The sequence below is a fragment of the Rhinopithecus roxellana genome, chromosome 5 (assembly GCF_007565055.1).
Source record: "Rhinopithecus roxellana isolate Shanxi Qingling chromosome 5, ASM756505v1, whole genome shotgun sequence".
In the NCBI taxonomy this organism is placed as follows: domain Eukaryota; kingdom Metazoa; phylum Chordata; class Mammalia; order Primates; family Cercopithecidae; genus Rhinopithecus; species Rhinopithecus roxellana.
The window spans coordinates 8,762,080-8,784,154 of NC_044553.1; the positions used below are offsets into that span (position 1 = coordinate 8,762,080).

The 22,075-nt window shown below is 38.4% G+C and overlaps 1 long non-coding RNA gene across 1 annotated transcript; it reads right to left on the reverse strand.

The window, feature by feature from the left end:
• Positions 1-10,140: 10,140 nt before the first annotated feature.
• Positions 10,141-21,463, reverse strand: LOC115897698. Its single transcript, XR_004057470.1, has 4 exons — positions 21,241-21,463; positions 16,254-16,423; positions 14,779-14,969; positions 10,141-11,291 (listed from the first exon to the last, which is right to left on the reverse strand). It is a non-coding gene; the product is annotated as an uncharacterized LOC115897698 (long non-coding RNA).
• Positions 21,464-22,075: the final 612 nt, after the last annotated feature.

Here is a 22,075-nt window from a genome sequence, read left to right on the forward strand (position 1 = left end):
TTGAGGACCAGTCTAGTAGTGTGAGATAATGCCCATTCCCCTTGAGAGGATTTAGAAATCAATGGGAACCAGCATGGACTAAGAACTCACCATAGTTCTGAAAACTGAAAACTTGATTATTTTAAAAAATAGTCGTTTGTAACCATATTTTAAAACAATGCATAAACTAATAGAATATCTTACATATGCTGTGTCTTGATTTTTATAAAACATTTGACATAGTTTCTTGTGTACTTTTATGGATAAAATGATGAGAGCTAACTTTTCTTACTGCTTAGCTGGCATTGCAACTCGTTGAATAATACATTGAAAGAGTATTGATTACCGATTCTGAGAAAAGTTCACTTAACAGTGTACCACCAGTCTCTGTAATAGGCCCTGTAAGATGCAGTATTTTCTATTAATAATATGGAAGAAATATTGTACCAACAAATTATGTATAATTGATAATACACCAGAGATTCAAAATGATCCTGACAAGCTAGAATATTATATATAAAAGATAAAAATAATAATTTAAACAATATTAACTGTAAAGTTGTACATTTAGCCTTAGGATAGAAAATTCTGGGTTAGTTACAAGTGCAAAATTAGTTGGGGAAAAGTATGGTTGCTTTTTAGCTATCTTGGCTTTAGTTGGTATTAATAGGAGTATTATACCCTATTATACACAGGAAATAATAAGTCTAATATCATTCAGCAATGAGGAGATAAAATGTTAGATTCTGGAGAAGACTGTAGAAACAACTAGACTATATCCTGGAAGAAGTGACTAAATGGTGGGAGTGCTGTTTTATGATCGTTTCAAATAAAAAAAGAAAAGTAAATAAAAACAAATGGTGGGAGATCTGGAAAACAGGAGGGTTGAAAAGTGTTCTGGGGATGTGTAACCTGATGAGGAAAGTCTGGGGGATTGGGGGACATAATCTTCCCAGCCTTTCCAGCTACCTCCAAGCAGAAACAGTAGACGTACTCCCTCCCTGACATGGTTTGGCTGTGTCCCCACCCGAATCTCACCTTGAATTGTAATAATCCCCACGTGTCAAGGGCAGGGCCAGGTAAAGATAATTGAATCATGGGGGTGGACTTCCCCATACTATTCTTGTGGTGGTGAATAAGTCTCACGAGATCTGATGGTTTTATACATGGGAGTTCCCCTTCATAAGACCCCTTGCCAGCTGCCTTGTAAGATGTGACTTTGCTCCTCATTCATCTTCAGTCATGATTGTGAGGCCTCCCCAGCCATGTGGAACTGTGAGTCCATTAAACCTCTTTCCTTTATAAATTACCCAGTCTCTGGTATGTCTTTATTAGCAGCATGAGAACAGACGAATGCACTCCCCTTCAGGGGATAGGGTCAGGACCTAGGGAAAAGGGGCAGGTAAAGTGGGCTCTAATCCCAGATGAAAAAGAACCAGAAACCACTGAGTAGACTGTCTCAAAAGGCAAATCCTCTATTCACTGGCTGTTTTCAAAAAGAAACTTCATCACTCTGCATCAGGGATTTTGAAGAGGGGAGGATTTGTTCATCTAGTAAAGCTGGATTAAATAAACAATGTGGCTCCTTCCAAACCTAAGTTAACATAATTTGTTTACAAATTACTAAGAGAAGAACCTAAATCATATAGCTACCAGTCCCGTACAGTATATTTAGTTTTACAAATGTGAGGTAAGGCAGAAGGTGCCTACAGATGCCTTGTCTCACTATTTGCGTTTTGTAGCAACTGTTTTCCTTCAGTCACTATTGCAACCAGATTGAATGTCTTCATGCTTTCACTCCATTAGTGTACTAGTTAAAAGAGCATGAGCTCTGGAGACAGACCGCCTCTGCTTTAATTTTGGTTTTACCAGTGTGGATTGAGGGCACATTACTTAGCCTTCAAGCCTGTTTCTAATCTGTAAGCTGGGGATAACAGACCCGTTCATAGAGTGGTTGTGAGGATCAAATGAGACAGTCCATGTAAAGCACCTAGTGTGGTTCCTGCAACATAGCAAATCCTCAACAAATGTTATCTATGATTATATTATTAGTAGTAATAGACTGTACGGTTCTTTGCAATGTGGATTTTACCCTTCAACTTTAACTCTCTCCCACTTTAGGGCATAAATTACTGAGTTTGTCTTGTTAACTGTTCTGCTTCAGGAACAGTAGAATTGATGATACAAAGTGGGGCTTCTTAAACAGATGGTAAAAGGTAGCATGGTGCAGTGTTCAGGACAGGGTCCTGGAGTCTAGTCCTCTGTTATAGACTAGCTCTGTGACCAGACAAATCATTTATCCTGTGCATCAGGACTGAATTATCTTTGTGCTTTTTTCTGGCTAAAATGTTTTATCCTAAAAGGTGTCATGCATGGAAAATAAAAAATGAGGACAGACAGAAGGAATAAGAAAACCGAAAAGCCTAGGAAACACTGATGATTTAAAGTAGTCTATGAATCAAAGTATCTCCTTTGCAAATTTTACTGTGCAATTAATTGTCCTTGTGAACTGCATATGCTAAGGCAATAATAACCATTTCATCCAATTGTAAATTATTAAAATTGCCCTAAATTTTAATAAGTGTATACCTTGTTCAACAGAGGGGAAGCTAAAGGTGAAACTTGGCAGAGATTGTGACAATACTCATATGCAGCCCTCATTATAGGTCTGCATGCTAAAGAAATAATCATAGCTGAAAGAAATAGGAAGTTGACTGCTATATAACCCTAGTGTGTTGTTTATTTGATTTGCTCTGAAATTCTGTAGATTTATTACAAAATCTTGAACAGATAGAATTAAAAGAATTCTTTTAATGACAGATGGCCACCTGAAGCTCTACTCTAAGCCAGAGCCACACATTCCCTGTGTATCAGAGATGGCCTCAGTAATCAGGGGCCTAAGGTTCACTCTCCTTCTGTCTCCTGCTCCCCTCTACCCTTGTCTCCCAATTTTGCAAGCACCTCCAGTGTGAATGCATTGTACATGCAAAGAGTAAGATTTGCTCCTGGTGTCAAGGAATTCACAGTGTCATAGAAGGAATAGCCACATAAACAGATCACTCCAGTGCATCATCGTAAGTGCAATGTAGAAATATGTTCGGAGCAGTATCTTGGTATTAGAGGAGGGCTAACTGACCCAGATGAGGAGTGGGGAATGAGACAATTCAACAAGAGAGTACTAGGCAACAATGCAAACCAAGTCTTTAAAGTTACATCAGAATTAGTAAAATAAATGGAATAGGCGGGGTGGCAAGAAACAGCATAGTGACTGCAAGTGCACTATAAGCAGTTCCACATTACTGAATCATAACATGCAGGACAGGAGGTAGGAAATACAGACTAAAGAGGTACAGACTAAAGAGGTTGGCATGAAATGAACAGAAAAGATTCATTTGTGTGATGGTAAAGTGCCTAGACCGGTCGTCCTAAAAGTGTGGCCCATGGACCAACAGTATCAACATCACCTGGGAACTTGGACATGCACATTCTCATGCCTTATCCTAGGCCCACTGATCAGAAACTCGGGAGGTAGGGTCCAGCAATTGATGTTTTCAAAAGTGATTTTTGTGCACACTACGGTCTGAAGAACACTGGCCTAGACTATCTTGTAGTGGGAAGGGAAATTTTGAAGAGTGACATGGTCAGATTTGCATCTTAAGCCTCTGCTCAGGTCCCTATTTGTCCACCAAATCCCTGTCCCCATCTATAACAAAGCCAACCCGGAGACCTTTAGCTCAGAGAAATATTCAAAACTTCATGGTCTCCTGAGCCAGGCAATATTGGACAGTAGGGGCCCAGTTTATCAGCCATTTGTGGAAGGCCATTTCCATTACAGCGTGCAATCTCTCATATTAATCCTAACCAAACAGTGCCTCTAAATGGTGATGAAGATTCTGACAGAACCTGCTAGTTCTAGCTGCTAGATCAAATTCCTTTAGGTCCACCACTGAGTTCGGCTACCCCAATGCTATCAGTACCTCAGCCCACAACACCACAGGCTTTTACTCCACTTCACACCTGTCACCAATACTTCAGAATTTTATGAACCCGAGTCATGTTTTTCTTCCTTCCTGCTATAGTTCCTGTTATAGTTCCTGCTATAACAGCCAAAAGAGAGTCCATCTAGTCCCTGATCCTGTGTCCACATCTTGGTTTAGTCTTTTCATAAATCTTATAAAAACAAATCAGGAACATGACATCAAATACACATTTCCCTGCCTTTCATGATTTTAGAGATTACTGCCATAATTAAAAGCCACTTGAGAAGATGGACTTGCATTTGGGAAACAAAGTAAATTATATTTTCCTACATATTTATAAAACTATAGAGCTGGGTAACATCAAGCTACTGGGATAGAATATGTCCTGAAAAAATCCTTATCACAGGAATATCTTATTGGCTACAAAATATATATTTGGACCATTTTGAGATATGATCTCATCATCAATGAAAAATTATTTTGTGAAAAATTTCATGCAGATACCATACATATTTAAACTTTGAGAAATTGGTCTATCTTAACCATAAATCTGTAAGTTTTATTTTTAGCACTGGAATTTCTCTAAGTACTGTTTATATACCACCCTCCAGTATATGAAATAAACAGTCAAATCACTCTGGTTGAAGCTCAGGAAGGGGGACAGAGCATCAGCTGTCAGCACTTTCCTTCTCCCCATTAGCAGTGCCTGATACACTTCCACGGGCTCATTGGTTTAGAATCACTGATCTAATTTGCTCCCAGCAGGTATGAATAATCCCATTCCACTAATAAGGCTGATTGGAGTTGTATCAGTCAGATTCTCCAGAGAAACAGAACCAATATGATTTGTGTGTGCGTATTCACTCCTTAAATAAAAATATATAATATATCCCTTAAAATATCTTTATATATGAATATACTTACATGTAATATTTATATATGTAAAATAAAGATTTTTTTTTGTCTGGGCGTGGTGGCTCACACCTGTAATCCCAGCACTTTGGGAGGCTGAGGTGAGTAGATCATGAGGTCAGGAGATCGAGACCATCCTGGCCAACATGGTGAAACCCCATCTCTACTAAAATACAAGAAATTAGCTAGGCATGGTGGCATGTGCCTGTAGTCCCAGCTGCTTGGGAGTCTGAGGCAGGGGAATCGCTTAAACCCAGGAGGCGGAGGTTGCAGTGAGCCAAGATCGTGCCATTGAACTCCAGCCTGGTGACAGAGCAAGACTCCATCTCCAAAAAAAAAAAAAAAAAGAAAGAAAGAAAAAGAAAATTAGCTGGGTGTGGTGGTGTGCACCTGTAATCCCAGTTACTCAGGAGGCTGAGGCAGCAGAATCACATGAACCCAGGAGGCAGAGGTTGCAGTGAGCCAACATCGCGCCACTACACTCCAGCCCAGGTGACAGTGTGAGACTCTATCTCAAAAAAAAAAAAAAAAAAAAAAAAAAAAAAAAAAAAAAAAAAAGATATTCATGTGATTGTGGGGCTGGCCAGTCTGAAATCTGTTAGAAATTCCATCAGGAATTGATGCAGTCTTGAGTCCCAAGCCAGACTGGAGTCAGAACTTCCTTGAAGGACCTCAGTCTTTTTTCTTAAGGCCTTTAATTATATGAGACCCACTCACATTATAGTGGCTAATCTGCTTTACTTAGTATCTACTGATTTAAATGTTAGTTACATCTAAAAAAAATACCTTCACAGCAACATCTAGAGTGGGGTTTGATCAAACAACTAGGCACAATAACCTAGAGAAGTTGGTGCCTAGAATTAGCCAACTCAGTTTGGGCTGAGTTTTCTGGCTCATGTAGTAATAAAAAAGGCTCAAAAAATTTTTGACCAGAGGTGAAAAAAGCATCTTGTAGTGCCATTGTGATCAAAAGATGCTACTTTGAAATGATTAATGTCCAAAACTACAGGTCGAGCAAGGGCCACAAGCAGAGTAAAGAAGGCCTAATTTTGGTGAATTTGGCTTATCTCAAAAGTGAATTCTAGAGGAGAAATTCATCACCAAAGTTCTGCCAAAAACGAAAAGCTTTTCATTAAAGATCTATTAATATTTGAGGTTGATAAATTGAGGTTGAAACTCCAGCAGACTAGAGTTTCATGTGTAACTGGGACCTATTTCCTAGCAGCTGGTTCTTGTTACCAGGGGTGTAAATGATGAAAATAAAACTTTTGCCCTTTGAAAACTGAGCTCATGCTTCTTTTTCAAAAGACTATAAACTCTTTAACCTAAAAAAAAAAAAAGTTCAGAAAGGAGTGGCTGAATAACCAATACAGTATAGTTCACTCATGCATTATTTGATCACTCAAAAAGTTTTTGGAATGTGAGTTGTGTATGTTTACACTGCACAGCCCAAGTCTCAGAATGGTCCCCTCTAAACCCACCCCAGGGTGAACTACATATATTACTATGCTGGTACCACTCTTATTTTGGCCTCATCTGTTGGATCAGGACAGCCATTTTAAAAAACTGACAGATAACATTGTATGCTTTTATTGTATATATGATGTTTTGAATTATTTATACATTGTAGAATGGTTAACAACTCTAGCTAGTTTAAAAATACATTAACTCACATAGCTATCACTTTTCTAATGAGAGCACATAACGTCTACTCTGTTTACATTTTTCAATAATACAATATACCATCAACTACAGTCACCTTGCTGTACAATAGATCTCTTGAAATTTATTCCTCCTATCTAACTGTAATTATGTATCCTTTGACCAACATCTTCCTATAACCTACCCCTCTAGCCACCCTAGTCTCTGGTAACTACCATTATACTCTCTACTTCTATGAAATCAGCTTGTTTGGCTCCCACATGTGAGTGAGACCAAGCAATATTTGTCTTTCTGGACCTGGCTTATTTTATCTATTTATTTATTTTTGAGACAGAGTCTCACTCTGTTACCCAGTCTGGAGTGCAGTGGCGCGATCTTGGCTTACTGCAACCTCCACCGCCCAGGTTCAAGCGATTCTCGTGCCTCAGCCTCCCCAGTAGCTGGGATTATAGATGCGCACTACCACGACTGGCTAATTTTTGTATTTTTAGTAGAGGCAGGGTTTCACCGTGTTGGCCGGGGTTGTCAGGAACTCCTGACCTCAAGTGATCCACCTGCCTCAGCTTCCCAAAGTGCTGAGATTACAGGTGTGAGCCGCTGCACCCAGCCAGGCTTATTTCATTTAACATTATGTCCTCCAGGTTCATCCATGTCACAAATGTCAGGATTTCATCCTATTTTTATGGCTGAAGAGTATTCCATTGTGTATATTTACCGTATCTTCTTTTTCCACTTATTCATTGCTGGGCATTTAGATTGATTCTGTATCTTGCATATTGTGAATAGGGCTAAAATAAATATGGGAGTACAGGTATCTCTTCACCATAGTGATTTCATCTCCTTTGGATATATACCCAGTAGTGTGTGTATGTGTGTGTTTAATTTTCATTTTGACTCAGTGTTCTGTGGAAAACTTTAATTCACTTGAAAAGGCTGAACTAAAAATATCAGTAAAGTTTCACTTTCAGCACAAAATTAGAAATGATGTAAATATAATTTTTTATCTTGAAGAATTATGATTTTAAGTTGGAGGATGGATGAGTGAATTAACAACTGTGTTTATGCTATTGGTGTATGTATTGGCCAGTGTTGCTAGTAAACATCTTTGTCGGTTCTATGGGAGCAATTAAACATGAAATGTGCAAGTTTTGAATATTGCCAAGTCTTCAGGAACACGTCACTCTCATAAAATGAAACCGTATTGTACTTTCCCTGCTTTAGTCATATGCCTGTACCATTCATGTCAATAAAGTTTCTTTAATTTGTTGACTGGCCTCTGGGTTTTAAGAGGCAGAGAAGAGAATCATGATAAATTTATGTTTCAGGCTATTAAGCGATATTTAGAAAAACTGAAAGAAATAGTTCATTGGATACAGTCATCTTGTAAGCTTTAATAGTTTTTTGCCTTTTTTGGAGTCATGAAACTCTTTGACAACTTAAAGAAAGCTATGGGTCTAGGGCCTAGGCGCTTGGGAGGCCAAGGCGGGCAGATCACTTGAGGTCAGGAGTTCAAGACCAGCTTGGCCAACATGGTGAAACCCCATCTCTACTAAAAATACAAAAAATTAGTGGGGTGGGGTGTTGCGCGCCTGTAATCCCAGCTGCTGGTGAGTCTGGGAAGGAGAATCACTTGAATCTGGGAGGCAGATGTTCCACTGAGCCAAGATTATGCCATTGCACTCCAGCCTGGGTGACAGAGCAAGACTCCATCCCCCTCCAATCCCTGCCACCGTCGCCGAAAAAAGAAAAATGGGTCTAACCCCCAGAAGAATGCATACAATGTTCATGTACACTCCACTTTACCTATGTGTATTACGGACCCCAAGTAAAAAAATCCTTTCTTAGATATAGGATATTTGTGGAGTGGAGCTCTGCATAAGCAAGCACAGGTCCTCTTAACACAGTCACCTCTACCTGCAGTTTCAGCAGTCAGCCTCTAGCTTACTAGGTGGATGTGTAGATAGAATGTAGTCCTGGGTTCCAATTACCTTTCCATCAATCTTCCTAAATGTTCTGGGACTTCTCTTTGTATTCAGGATCAAAGAATTTTAGACTATTAAACCAAAGGTGAAACAAGATTCCTGATGTTACAAATATTTACAACTATTTTTTTGGTAACTATCAGAGAGCACTAATGACAACTAAAACAATTCGGAAACACGGAATAAAACAAACTATACCATGTGCTAAATTTCATATGATAAAATATGAGTTAGGTAATCAGGGATAGTTTTTTCTTCAAATAGTTTATTAAATCAATTTGTACCAGAAACATATGCACACACAGGCACACATATATACACATATACATATATGGGTATACATAGTGAAGCTCTGAAATTACATGAACATACATAGTATTTATGTTAATACTTTTTTGAATATTATTTATAAGGACTATGCCTTTCTTGAAAGGATATCAAGATTTGAAAATCCAAAAATATAAAACAAGGATCTGTGGATTTTCACTTAAAAAGTCATTCTTGGGCCAGGTGTAGTGGCTCACGCCTATAATCCCAGCACTTTGGGAGGCTGAGGTGGGTGGATCACAAGTTCAAGAGATCGAAACCATCCTGGCCAAAATGATGAAACCCCATCTCTACTAAAAATACAAAAAAAAAAAAAAAAAAAAAAAAACGTAGCTGGGTGTGGTGGTGCGTGTCTGTAGTCCCAGCTCCTCAGGAGGCTGAGGCAGGAGAATCACTTAAACCTGGGAGGTCGAGGTTGCAGTGAGCCAAGATCGTGCCATTGCACTTCAGCCTGGGCACAGAGCCAGACTCTGTCTCAAAAATAAATAAATAAATAAATAAATAAAAAGTAATTCTTAATTTTAAAAAGTATAGAATTATTTCTTCAACTAGAAGTTTTGTCTATTCAAATACTTGTCACACATCTGTATAAAAGGGCATTTATCCACAGGATTATTTATTCAGAAAACACAAAAGGTGAGTTGAAAGATATCATCCAAAAAATCTGTATTTTAAAAAGACACTTTGGAGCCATAACAATCATTATTTTTCTTTAGAAAATAAAAAACTAAAAAAATTTAGTTTTTTAGACCAAAAACTAAAGATCGTTTTCAGGGGAATGGACCAACAGCAATGGACAGAGCCTGAATTCTCAGATTTCCCATAGCATCAGTGGACAGAGAAAACTTCCACTTTATGAAGCTGGATTAGAGCAAGTGTTAACAAAATAAAGTCTTCTACACATTAAAAAAATGTCTCATACTGGCTCATTAAGGGAGCAAGGGAATTACTAGAAATACCTCGGAAATTCTTTCCCACAAATACTGAACTTTCATTCTTTTTACAATGCGTGTCTGTCAACAATTATGAGAAGGAACAGTAAGACAAGGAAAACGAAGAAATTGCTGATTACAGGTTCTGTTAAATTTTATATTTTCAATGGTAGACATGATTTCTTATATGTTTATAATAATTGCACTTGGGTTGATTCCTAGAAACTTGGGAAAGTATAATCACATAGTTTATAGGTTTTACATTTACTTTTAGAAAGGCAAACCATCTCATGCATTCCTATAAGAAAAAATACCATTGTGAATTCTTGGGTTTATACTCCTAAAATACAAAAATGCTTTCTCAGGAAAAATGAGTTATGATCAAAATTTTAAAAATCAGAGATGTAGAACTCAATCAGAAATTCCCTTCATAGGCTAGGGGAAGTGACCAAGGACAAATCAGAACACTGAGACTAAAAGTTTCAGGTACTGGTTGTGTCTTTAATGTTTCCCTGAAGCCCAAATCAGATTTAAGTAAGATCTTAGAGGTATGAGAGGTCTGCCTTGAATCCTAGAGCTTGGAAAGTCTCTGGGAAAAGACACGGAGAAAAGAAACACCTTGGCGAAAACCTAGACAACTATGGCCTAGTGACTGGGATATATTTGTAACAATGTAGAAAAGGCAAAAAACAACAAAATCTATGCACAGGTGATCGATGATTTAAAACATCGAAATAAACTTTATACCATTGAAAACATACACTTTACAAAAGCACTATGCCATGTAATTCAGATTCTGAGAGCTGTACACACTTAAAAGCAGAAAGTGTTTGCAGTACTACTTACAACAGCATCACCTAAAACACAGATCTTCAACCAACAGGTGATAAATGGCAGCACAAAGAAATTATCTAAAATGTATTCTCCCCTAAATTTGTTTTATAAAATCCTGCCTAGCGCTGAAATTCATCAACTTCTGAAAAATAAGAATATGGAAATTCTCAGTTTCAAATGTCCAAGAAGAAATCTTATAACCATGGCTCAATGGCTTCCTTTGGTGACAAAAACAGGGTAAATCAACGTTACAGTTCATCAATATCACAAAATGGATTGTAGGTTGCATTTGCCAGGCCTTCTTTCACAGTGCCCTGGAGTTTATTTTCCTCTCTCTTATGGGTTCTTCTTTATTCTATCATTTATTATCATTTATCATCTTAGGCAAGCTCCTTTACTTCTCTGAGCCTTAGTTTCATCATTAGTAATATAAAAATGGAAACATCTACCACTCAGATCTTCCTTCTTGGGACTTGAGTGTAACTCGTCTTCTAAAACATGGAGTATCTCTTCCCCACGCACCTGGGAATTTACTACAGTTTCATGGTAACTATTTTTTCATGATTTGTCTTCAAATTCACAGTTTATCATGGACTTTTTTTCATCGTGTCTCCTTGAAAGACACAAAGGATGAATCTACCATTTCCTCTGTCTTGTTCTCCTGCATTTCCTGCTTTTCATGCCTAGAAACAAAAAGATTACACTCACATCATGAACATCCATACTAACAACATTATCCCATAAAATGTTATCAATCTGAAAATTCTGATCTTGACTGTCACTCCATCTTCACTTTTAAAAAAGTTGTTTTTAAAGGAAAATTGCTATAAGATTTTAATTCACATCCATCAACATCCACCCCTCTATCCTTGCCCCTCAACTCCCATCAACTGCGCCTACCTAACTTGTGGTCTGTGGGAAACACCCTTGACTTGCAGTCTGCATGCCTCGTTCAAGTTCTGATTCTACTCCTTAAGAGCTTTAGAAAAATCCCCCAAACTGGCTGGGCATGGTGGCTCACGCCTGTAATCCCAGCACTTTGGGAGGCCAAGTCGGGCAGATCACGAGGTCAGGAGTTCGAGACCAGCCTGGCCAACATGGTGAAACCTTGACTTTACTAAAAATACAAAAACTAGCCGGGAGTGGTGGTGGGCACCTGTAATCCCAGCTACTCAGGAGGATGAGCCAGGAGAATTGCTTGAACCTGGGAGGGGGAGGTTGTAGTGAGCCAAGATCGTGCCATTGCACTCCAGCCATTGCACTCCAGCCTGGGAGACAGAGTGAGACTCTGTCTCCAAAGAAAAGAAAGAAAGATCCCTTTAACCAGGGGTTCCCAAGCAGGTTCACTATCAGCATCATCTGGGCAGCTATTTAACTGTTAAAGCAGAATCTTGGAGGAGGTAGCGGAGGGCAGGAGAGTGAAGCACACACAAAAAATGCAAGGGTCTGTTTTATGAAAAGCTCTGCTAGATGGTGCAAATGAAGACTCTAGTTTGGGACCTATATGCTGTAACTTCTTTTTAATTCTTTATTTATTTATTTAGAGATAGAATCCTGCTCTGTCACCCAGGCTAGAGTGCAGTGCGTGATCTCGGCTCACTACAACCTCCACCTCCTAGGTTCAAGAGATTCTCCTGCCTCAGCCCCCTGAGTAGCTGGGATTACAGGCCCGTGCCATCATGTCTAGCTAATTTTGGTATTTTTAGTAGAGACAGGGTTTTGCCATGTTGGCCAGGCTGGTCTTGAACTCCTGACCTCAAGTAATCCTCTCCCTTGACCCCCAAAAGTGCTGGGATTACAGGTGTGAGCCACCGTGCCCAGCCCTACGTGCCGTAACCTCTTGGTTTTGTTCCTAGCTTGTAAAATACTGAGTCTATTTTATAGTGATATTGTGAAAACTAAACAATGTATAGTATAGGAAAGGCCTTTATAAATGGGAAAACTGAATATAATCAAGGTAGTATGAATCAATATTTTTGTAAAGTTTAGAGTAAAATAAACTTATCAATCATTTCTGCAGCAACCATCACACACAGGATGTGATATAAACATATCAATACTGACAATCTTCTGAAATGCTCATAGTATAAACTCTCAGAGTGTACCAGAACACAATTTTAAAAACACATAAAGGAGTTTTGAAACTGAAAGACAAAATGTTTTCACAAGACTTTAGAATAACAAACTTCGAAATAATTTCACTCTTTCTGACTTCTTGAATTACATTAAGACTTTATTGTGGGAATCTGCTTCTCAAAGTCCCAGTGTTCTAGGAAACCAGAGAAACACTGGAAGACTTCGAAGCCAAACTAAAGAAAAGAAATGGATGTGCACATATTGGTATTGGTCTGCCTCCTTCCTATACCTAAGTTGTTTCCTGGAACCATAGTAATTGAGATGCTAAGGGAGGTTTACTAACTCAGTTCCCATTTTGTGCAATTTATATTGCAGGAGAATAAACTGTACTCTAATAGTCTGGAAAAATTATTTCAGGAAATGACTTTGGCCCTAGAGAGTATGTGATTCATTGTAATTTCCAGGGTAAAACATTCACCTACAATTTTTAATCCCTCAGAGGGCTTAATCTACTTATGTTAATGCAAGCAAAGGGGCTGGTAGAAAGGGATTCTTACTCTAAAATGATTGTAATTACCATTTTAGGGAGACCACGCGTTTAAGGTAATCTATCATAGATGTTTAATTTTCCTCTTTCATCAAAATAGAAACACTTGAAGTTTACTTTTTTACTCTTGGGAATGGGTGAGGAACAACTGAATAGGCTTGTAACCTGAATTTATAACCTACAATCCGGAGTTCAAGCTCACTAGTTCAACAGCACTTTGCTGTATCTGGCTCCTGTTCCTCTCTGGCGTCCTGGATGTCTTTTCTTAGAACACTCTTCACTCCGAATGGAACTAGTGCTCTTGTTTCCCCATGCACCAGGCTGTTCGAGGTCTCCATGTCATCACCCAGGCTCTTTCCTCTCCCTGGAAATTCCTTCAGTAAATTCTACTCACACTCCAAAATTCAGCTCAAGCATCCTCTCTCCAGGAAGGTTTCCTGGCCCCCAGACTAATTTAGCTGCTCCCCCTCCAGGATTCCCCACAATCCTGGGCTACCCTTTGCCTTAGCACTTATAACAACAGGCAAAAGTGATTTCCATGTCTCTCCACACACTAGATGCTAAGGTCCTGCGGGTAATGGTCCATTCCTTATCTGACTTCATGTTCACAGCACTTAGCTCAGGGGCTGGCACTTAATAGGCATCACAGATGTTGGTTGGTTGAAGGAATGAATGTAAATGAATGAATGATGTGATCTAAAGATGTGTGGCATGAAATCTCAAAGAATCAATTATGCCACTTGCCAATACTGCAATAACTGCATATTTTCCAATTTTTTTGTGTAGCCAGATTTTTTTTCTTTTAAGTGGGAAAAGCTGAACTCAACTTCTCTGGTAAGCAAGTAGGCAATACAGGGAGTTACTTTGGGTGATTGTCCTTGTTCTTTGAAGAGTCATTTGAATTGTTTTTATATGTTAAGCAAATGTAAGCCAAGATTCTCTGCTTATAGAAAAGGTTATATATGCTTTTCTAATACCCTTGGGTATTCACAATTCTAAGAAGGGGTGAAGTGATTTGGACAAGGATCCCTGGGGTTTGGGACAACTTCTCAGTGGGCCAGAGTGTCCCCGAACAATGCTCAGGGGCAGGGAAGGACAAGGGCCTCCCTAAAATAAACCTTGAGGATAGAGAGGTACTAGAATTGTTAAATGGACCCAGCACTGAGCTATAGAGAAGAGCAACAGCAATCCTGAGTCAAGAGATGGTAGACGCTGGAACTGCTTCAACCCAGATTCAGGGCACATTTGCACTCTGGGCAAGTGGCTATGGGTGAACCAAAGTTGCTGGTGACTAACAGCTGTAACATTTGGGGACCCAGGCCTCCTTTTGGCATGGCGCTTCTCAATGGAGAACCTCTAGATCATCCTTACTGCTATGCTATTCCTGGGTCATATCTTCAAACCAGCATCAAGAACAAGGCAGCATAGTCATGACCCATCCCCTTATCTTCCATTTTCCCTCTTGTGTCAGAGGCTGTGGATTTGTTACAGCATTTTCCATTGCTGTTTTCCAGTATAGAGGTTGGAAAACCAAATATAGGACTTACTTCCCAGCTCTTTTGCAGGTGGGAGTGGCTATATGGCCCAGCTCTGGCCCAAGTGTGATACACAAGCAGAATCTTCCAGGCGACTTTTGATTAAGCTTTTGTTCTTCTTATAAAATGGAGGTATCAGGCACCCACCTCGCTCTTTCTTCTTGCCTTAAATACATGTTAGATACTTGAGCTTCAACAAGCATCTTGCAGAAGAGAAGAAACAAGCCATTACATTATGGATAGCGAAGCAAAGAGACAGAACCTAGGACATTGCTACCACCATGAAGCTGCTATATCTGGTGACTTCTTATGTAAATAAAGTAAAATATTTCACGTAAGTAAAATAAAACCTGACAAGTTACTGTTAGATTATCTGTTACATGCAGTTAAAGGATTCTGAACTGACACAGTTTTCACACCTGCAGTCATATGCATGCAGACACTAGTAGCCACAAATGGTATTTAGACACATTGGACAGGGGTTATCCCTTAGCAGGAAATCTGGTGGATTGTTAGTACAGAATGGTGTTCTTGAGCACTGCACTCCAGGACACCAAGGGGAGTTGTTCAGCCAAACAAAAAACACTCTAGGTATAATTATGTTAATTTTAAGTTCAGATTTGAAGAACAAAACTGCAGTCAAAAAAGCAACTATTGACTACATTAATGATCAAATGGGACAGATTTTTCTACAACCTCCCCCTTTTGATTTCAGCGTAAGCACTGAATATGGACGAAATATTTAATACCACAAAGTGAAGAAAAAATGTTAATGCTAGATATGAAAATAAGTTTTAAAATATATTCTAGTGGTATCTTTACTTGATCTTAGTTGAAAAGGCTGAGGGACAATTGACTAACCTAAGTATCTTTGAATCCTAAAAATAAGAAGTGAAATATTCAGGTCATATGGAAGCCAAATTGTTAACGGTAGGTTACCACTTGTCTCCATAATTGGAGTTGGAGGGAAGTGGAACCAGGTATTTTGTTTTTGTTTGTTTATTTCTATATTGTTTAAATTTTATTATGAGAATGTATTACTTTACTTTATTAATTGGACAAAATTTCTAGTAAATGAACCAATCTTTAAGATGACATATATCCAATGCTTACTATGCATACTCCCATTTAACCTTCAATACCAGGTGGTAAGCAGCATTTTCACCACTGAGGAAACTAAGATTTAAGATTTTAAGTAACTTTACAATGTCACACAGCTAATAATTGGAAGAGTCAGGTCCAAAGATTCTTCAGCACGAATCTAAAGCCCATTCTCTCACCAATGTGCTACACTGGTTGTATCTCCCAGATGTTTCTGGATATGCAGGTTTCTCAATTCTGTCTACCGACATGAGAGTTTCTTTGAATGCTACTTTTGTTAGACTGTTTTTAAGAAAACTGCTCCAATAGCCTTTTCCCTCAGACTTTAAGTATCTTTAGAAACAGGAATAACCCTACCTTCTTATAATGTTTAAACAGCGACTTACTCAGTGTTCACATTTGTCAAGACCATCTGGGGCCGGTGTGACCTCAGAGTCCTCTCCTGGTAACTTTGGAGAAGTGATTTAGATGCAGCAGTCACTCTCAGTAAAATAAACCAGATATTCTGAAGGAGTTTCATAGCACGAAGAACTGGGTAGCTGGTTAGGTTGTATCTCTAACAAGAAAACAAGTTTAAATGTGAGGAAAATTAATTCTTCAAAAATAGCCTTCATAACTATATAAAATATCCACCCAAGAAACAGAAAATCCAGACTGCATTTAATGTCAGAGGAAATGAGTGCTTTATTTGATTAAAATAGTGATGTGCAATTTTGCCCACTATAAGTCAAGAAGCCAGTCTGGAATATTTCACAAGACTCCAGATTCTGCATCTGTTTTTTTATAGCTCTCAAGGCCTGTGTAAGGACTTGACCCTGGGTTATCCAAACTAAATCTTGGATAGGCTTCCACTAATAAATCTTAGTAAAAGAAAAAGGCTTAAGAGAATGTGAAATTACAGCCTACAACCATAAAGTGTTAAGAATATTAACTCTAAGGGGAGAGATTATTGAATTGTCTGATTATTCTATAATCTAGTCATGGGCCATTTTAATATTATTTAATGTATTTTATATATATTTTAAAATTTCAATGTAGAAGGATGTTATGGACAGGAAAGGCTTTACATGGTATTATCCCACTAAATGGATGTGAAGGAGACTCAGGTTTAATTCCAAATTTTTCCATTCATAAGCTATAGAATGCCTAGATTTTTATCTCAAGCTCAGGCTTGCATACCCAACTCCTTAACTCGATATCTCTAGGCATCATTTTGTTATTGATTTCTAGATTAATTGCACTGTGTTCAGAGAACATGTTGTACATGTTTTTAATCCTTTAACAATTATCAATACTTGCTTTATAGCCCAGTATATATTCCTTTTTATAAATGCTTTGTGCGTGTTTGGAAAGAATGTGTATTCTGCAATCACTGGGTGAAGTTAGGTCAAGTGTATTAATGACATTGTTTAACTCTTTGATAACTTCCCTTATTTTTTTTCTGCTGGCTCTATTACTTTGTACTTAAAAATCTAATATGATGGTGAATTTGTCTACTTCTATTAATTTTTGCTTCATGTAATTTGATACCATGTTATTAGGTGATCACAGATTTACAATGGTATAACTTACTGATGAATTGAATATTATCATTATAAAGAATCTATCTTTTTAATAATGATTTTGACTTAATATCTATTTCTTTGACAGTAAGGCTATCTGACCAGCTTTCTCTCACTTGCATGGTATGTATTTTTTTCCATTCAACCTTCCTGTATACTTAAGTTTGATATATATCTCTTATAAACTTCATATAGTTGATTTTTTAAATCCTGACAATCTTTTAATTGGAGCTTTTAGTCTGTTTGCAAGTATTTACTGACATTTCAGATTAAATTGTTGTCCTATTTTGTGCTGTTTATCCCACCTGTTCTATGTTTCATTCATTTTCTTTTCCTGCCTTCTTTTGGCTGGTCATTTTTTTTTTTTTTTTTTTTTTTTTGTAGGGACAGTTTTTTTTTTTTTCTTCTCATAGTTTGAAAATTTTCAATTCTCTTAGTGTTTACCCTAGAAATCACAAAATGCATACTTATTGAAACACAAAATTAATCAGTAACTATCCTTTTCCCAAGGAATGTAGAACGCATTAACTCTATTGATTCCTTTTCCTGCTTATATATTGTCATTGTGTGTTATTTTCATTGTTGACTTTTTAAAACTCCACAGGACATTGTTTTATGCACTCAATTCTCATTCAGATTTACCCATGTATTTGCCATTTTGTTCCTCATTCCTTTTTGCCTCTCTTCCCTTCCATCTGGGATCATTTTCCTTCCCCATGAAGAATATATCCTGAATCTCCTATTTTGCAGATGGCAGCTCTGTTTTTGCTACTCTGAAATGTCCTGATCTTACTTTCTTTTTTAAAGAAATATTTTCACGGATATAAAATTCTAGGTTAGCAATTATTTTTCTTTGTTTACTGAATATATCATTCTACTGGTTTCTAACTCAGTTGTTGTCTGACACTACTTTGAATGCAATGTCATTTTTTTCGTAGCACATTTTAAGGTTTCTCTGCTTTTGGTATTCTGTAGATTCACTGTGTATGTAGGATAAATTTGTTTTTATTTAATCTGTTTAAGAATTTATAAGCTTCTGAATTTGTGAATTGATGTCTTTCTTCATTCTGGAAAATTCTGTTAATTGTTCTTTCATTTGGCTTCTTTTTCATAGTTTTCACCCTTCGTCTCTCTGTAGTACATTCTGAGTGATTTTTTATGATCTTCCAACTACCTTTCTCTTTTCAGCTGTGTCTAGTTTAAATTTTTTAGTTACGGGTTTTTGTTTTGTTTTGTTTTTGAGACGGAATCTCACTCTGTCGCCCAGGCTGGAGTACAGTGGTGCGATTTCGACTCACTGCAACCTCAGCTTCCCAGGTTCAAGCAATTCTCCTGCCTCAGCCTCCCGGGTAGCTGGGATTACAGGCATGTGCCACCACGCCTGGTAATGTTTTTGTATTTTTAGTAGAGATGGGGTTTCACCATATTGGCCAGGCTGTTCTCTAACTCCTGACCTTGTGATTCTCCCCACTTGGCCTCCCAAAGTACTGGGATTACAGGCATGAGCCACTGCACCTGGCCAAGTTATGGTATTTTTTTTATTTCTAGAAATTTTCTTTCTTTCTCAAATTGGTTCTGTTGTCTTTTGATTGCCTATTTCCTGAAGATATGTTTAAGCTTGCCTTTTATTTCTTGAAACATAGTAAGCACAATTAATATGTCTAATCATGTTCATATCTGAAGTCTTTGTTTGGCTTTTAATTCTTGCTAGTTTTCAGTATGCTTTGTTTTTCCTTGTGTGCTTACTTAATTTTGACTATATGTAAACCACTGCCCTTGAAAAAGTTATCTTGGTCAATACTTGGAGGCCTGCTATGAAGTGGGTAGCTTTCCCCAGAGAGAATGTGTTTGCTTTTGCCAAGTTTCTAGTTCAAGGACCTGTTTGGGACCATTTTAAACTAATAATCACTGGAGAGTTTTTGGAACACATAGGTTATGGCAATTTGGTTTGCAAATCTCAAGGGCTCCAAGTATATCCAGAACTTGGATATAGTTCCAAGTTTTCAGAGAGGGTTTGGCTTTTTGCTTCTCAGTATCAAAACATCTTCTTTTGTCGTATTTGACTATGTGGAGATGGAGAAGATTTTTTTCTTTTAAGTTCACCTTTTCCTCACAGGCTCTATGGAGTTCCAACCTTCCATGCTGGTTGGACTTTTAACTTTGGTTCCCACAGCAAAGCTGAAGTTTGGGGCTAGGGACATTTGCCGGGGTATGGGACAGGCAGTCACCCATGCCCACACTCCATGCACCTCCTGGGCCAGGCTGGACCAGTTCCGGCCCCAGGGTGAACTTGGAAATCTCACCACAGGCACCTTACAGAGGTGGGCGTGGGGAGACTACTCTTGCTCACCTGAGGCAGAAGCGGTTCACGGGCTCCTGGGAGGATTTAGAACTTTCTATACAACGAAATCCTTCCTTCGTCATCTTCAGGCCAATGGAGACACTTGGCAGTTAAAGAAACTTGACTTTTATTTTTATATTTATTTTTTGTTTTTCATTTTAAACAAGAAGTTTATTTAAACAACCCCATGCTTGGCTTTAAGGGAGAACTCTCCAGGATGTTTTCAGAGTCTTTCATCCCTACTTCAAGACAGATTGCCCTACATGTTGACAGCTAGTATAAAGAAGTTATAAAATGTACTTGGATTTAAATGAGAACTGAAAAAGGCCAGGCGCAGTAGCTCATGCCTGTAATCCCAGCACTTTGGGAGGCTGAGGCGGGTGGATCATGAGGTCAGGAGATCAAGACCATCCTGGCTAACATGGTGAAACCCTGTCTTTACTAAAATTACAAAAAAATTAGCCGGGTGTGGTGGTGGGTGCCTATAGTCCCAGCTACTCGGGAGGCTGAGGCAGGAGAATGGGGTGAACCCGGGAGGTTGAGGTTGCAGTGAGCCGAGATTGCACCACTGCACTCCAGCCCGGGTGACAGAGCAAGACTCCATCTCAAAAATAAAATAAAATTAAAATTAAAAAAATAAGTGAAAAAGATTAAAATTCTCCAGCCTATCAATGTATTTAATAATTTTTCTGTTCTTTTTTTTGTGTTTTTGGTAAAACAGAGCAAAATGCCAGGTGCAGTAGCTCATGCCTGTAATCCCAGCACTTTGGGAGGCTGAGGTGGGCGGATCACGAGGTTAGGAATTCAAGACCAGCCTGGCCAACATGGTGAAACCCCATCTCCACTAAAAATACAAAAATTAGCCAGGCATGGTGGCAGGTGCCTGTAATCCCAGCTACTCAGGAGGCTGAGGCAGGAGAATCGCTTGAAACCAGAAGGTGGGGGTTGCAGTGAGCCAAGATTGTGCCATTGCACTCCGGCCTGGGTGAAAAAGTGAAACTCTATCTCAAAACAAAAAACAAAAAACAAAAAATTCCAGAGCAAAATAACTTACTAAAATATAAATACAAGAGCAGAGTAAGTTAGCTTACATGGACAAATGCTTTAGGAAAAAATACTTAAAAGCGTGTCCTTTAATTCTCTGGTTTCCTGCTTTTACTTACATTTTGGCCCAGTAATTTTTTGGTCTCTTGTCAGTCAGTCCCTCAATCGTTTGAATAAAGATTTTAAAAAATTATCTAGCATTCTAAATTGTTTTAAGTAACAGGGTTGATCACAAATAACCTGAAAGCTTGCTCCCTTATTTCCTTTTTAGGTTTTATTTAAGTTTACCTTATTAGTGAGGCCTTCCTTATCCACACTTCATTTTTAGAATCTCCTATACCTCTCCTTACCCTCCTTTGTCTTATTTTTTTTCACAGCCATTATCATCTGTGTATCAACTGTATATTTACTTATTTTCCATCTCACCTGCACTAGAATATAAGTTCCATGAAGAAAGGGGCTGTTTCATTCACATTTCCAGAAACAGTGCCTGGCAGACAATAAACAGTATTTGTTGAATCAATGAAGAAAAGCTCTCCACTAAGCTCCAGACCAAAGTATCCAACTGTCAACTTGAAATCAAACAGGTTTTTCACTCTTAATATAGACAAAATTAAACTTTTGATTTTCTGTTCACCCCTAACACCACCCCAGCTTCCCTTTTCCTCATTTCAGTAAATAGCACCACATTCTTTCAGTTATTAATATCAGAAACTTGAGTAATTTGTAGTTCTTCCCTTTCCCTCAAAACCTAGATCCAATCCATCATCAAGGTCTATAGGTCAAACCTCCAAAATACAGCTCAAATCCATCCTCATCTCTCCATCTCCATGGCCACTCCTTATGGCAACTGGAATATTCTTCTGAAGTTTTGCATCCCATCATATTGCTCCCCTGCTTCTTGGTGCACTTAAATGCCTTACCATCCATGTCTTCCAAAACCCTGTGTAATGCTGCCTCTTCCTAGCTCTCCAGCCTTATCTCTTTACTGTCCCCTTGCCCATTAGACTCCAGCCATATTGGTTCTATTCCATTCTTTAAATAAGCCAAAATCTTTCCTGAGTCTTCCAGATGCTATTCCTCTATCCAGAATGCTCTTTATTCTGATCTAGGGTGGCTATCTCATCCTTTAAGTCTTAGCTCAAATATCACTTCATTAGGGAGGACTCACCTCATCACTGTACTTAAGTAGGTGGTCGTCTGATCATAATCATTCTGTATCACTTCCCTCTATATATCCTTCATTGCATCATTGCAATTT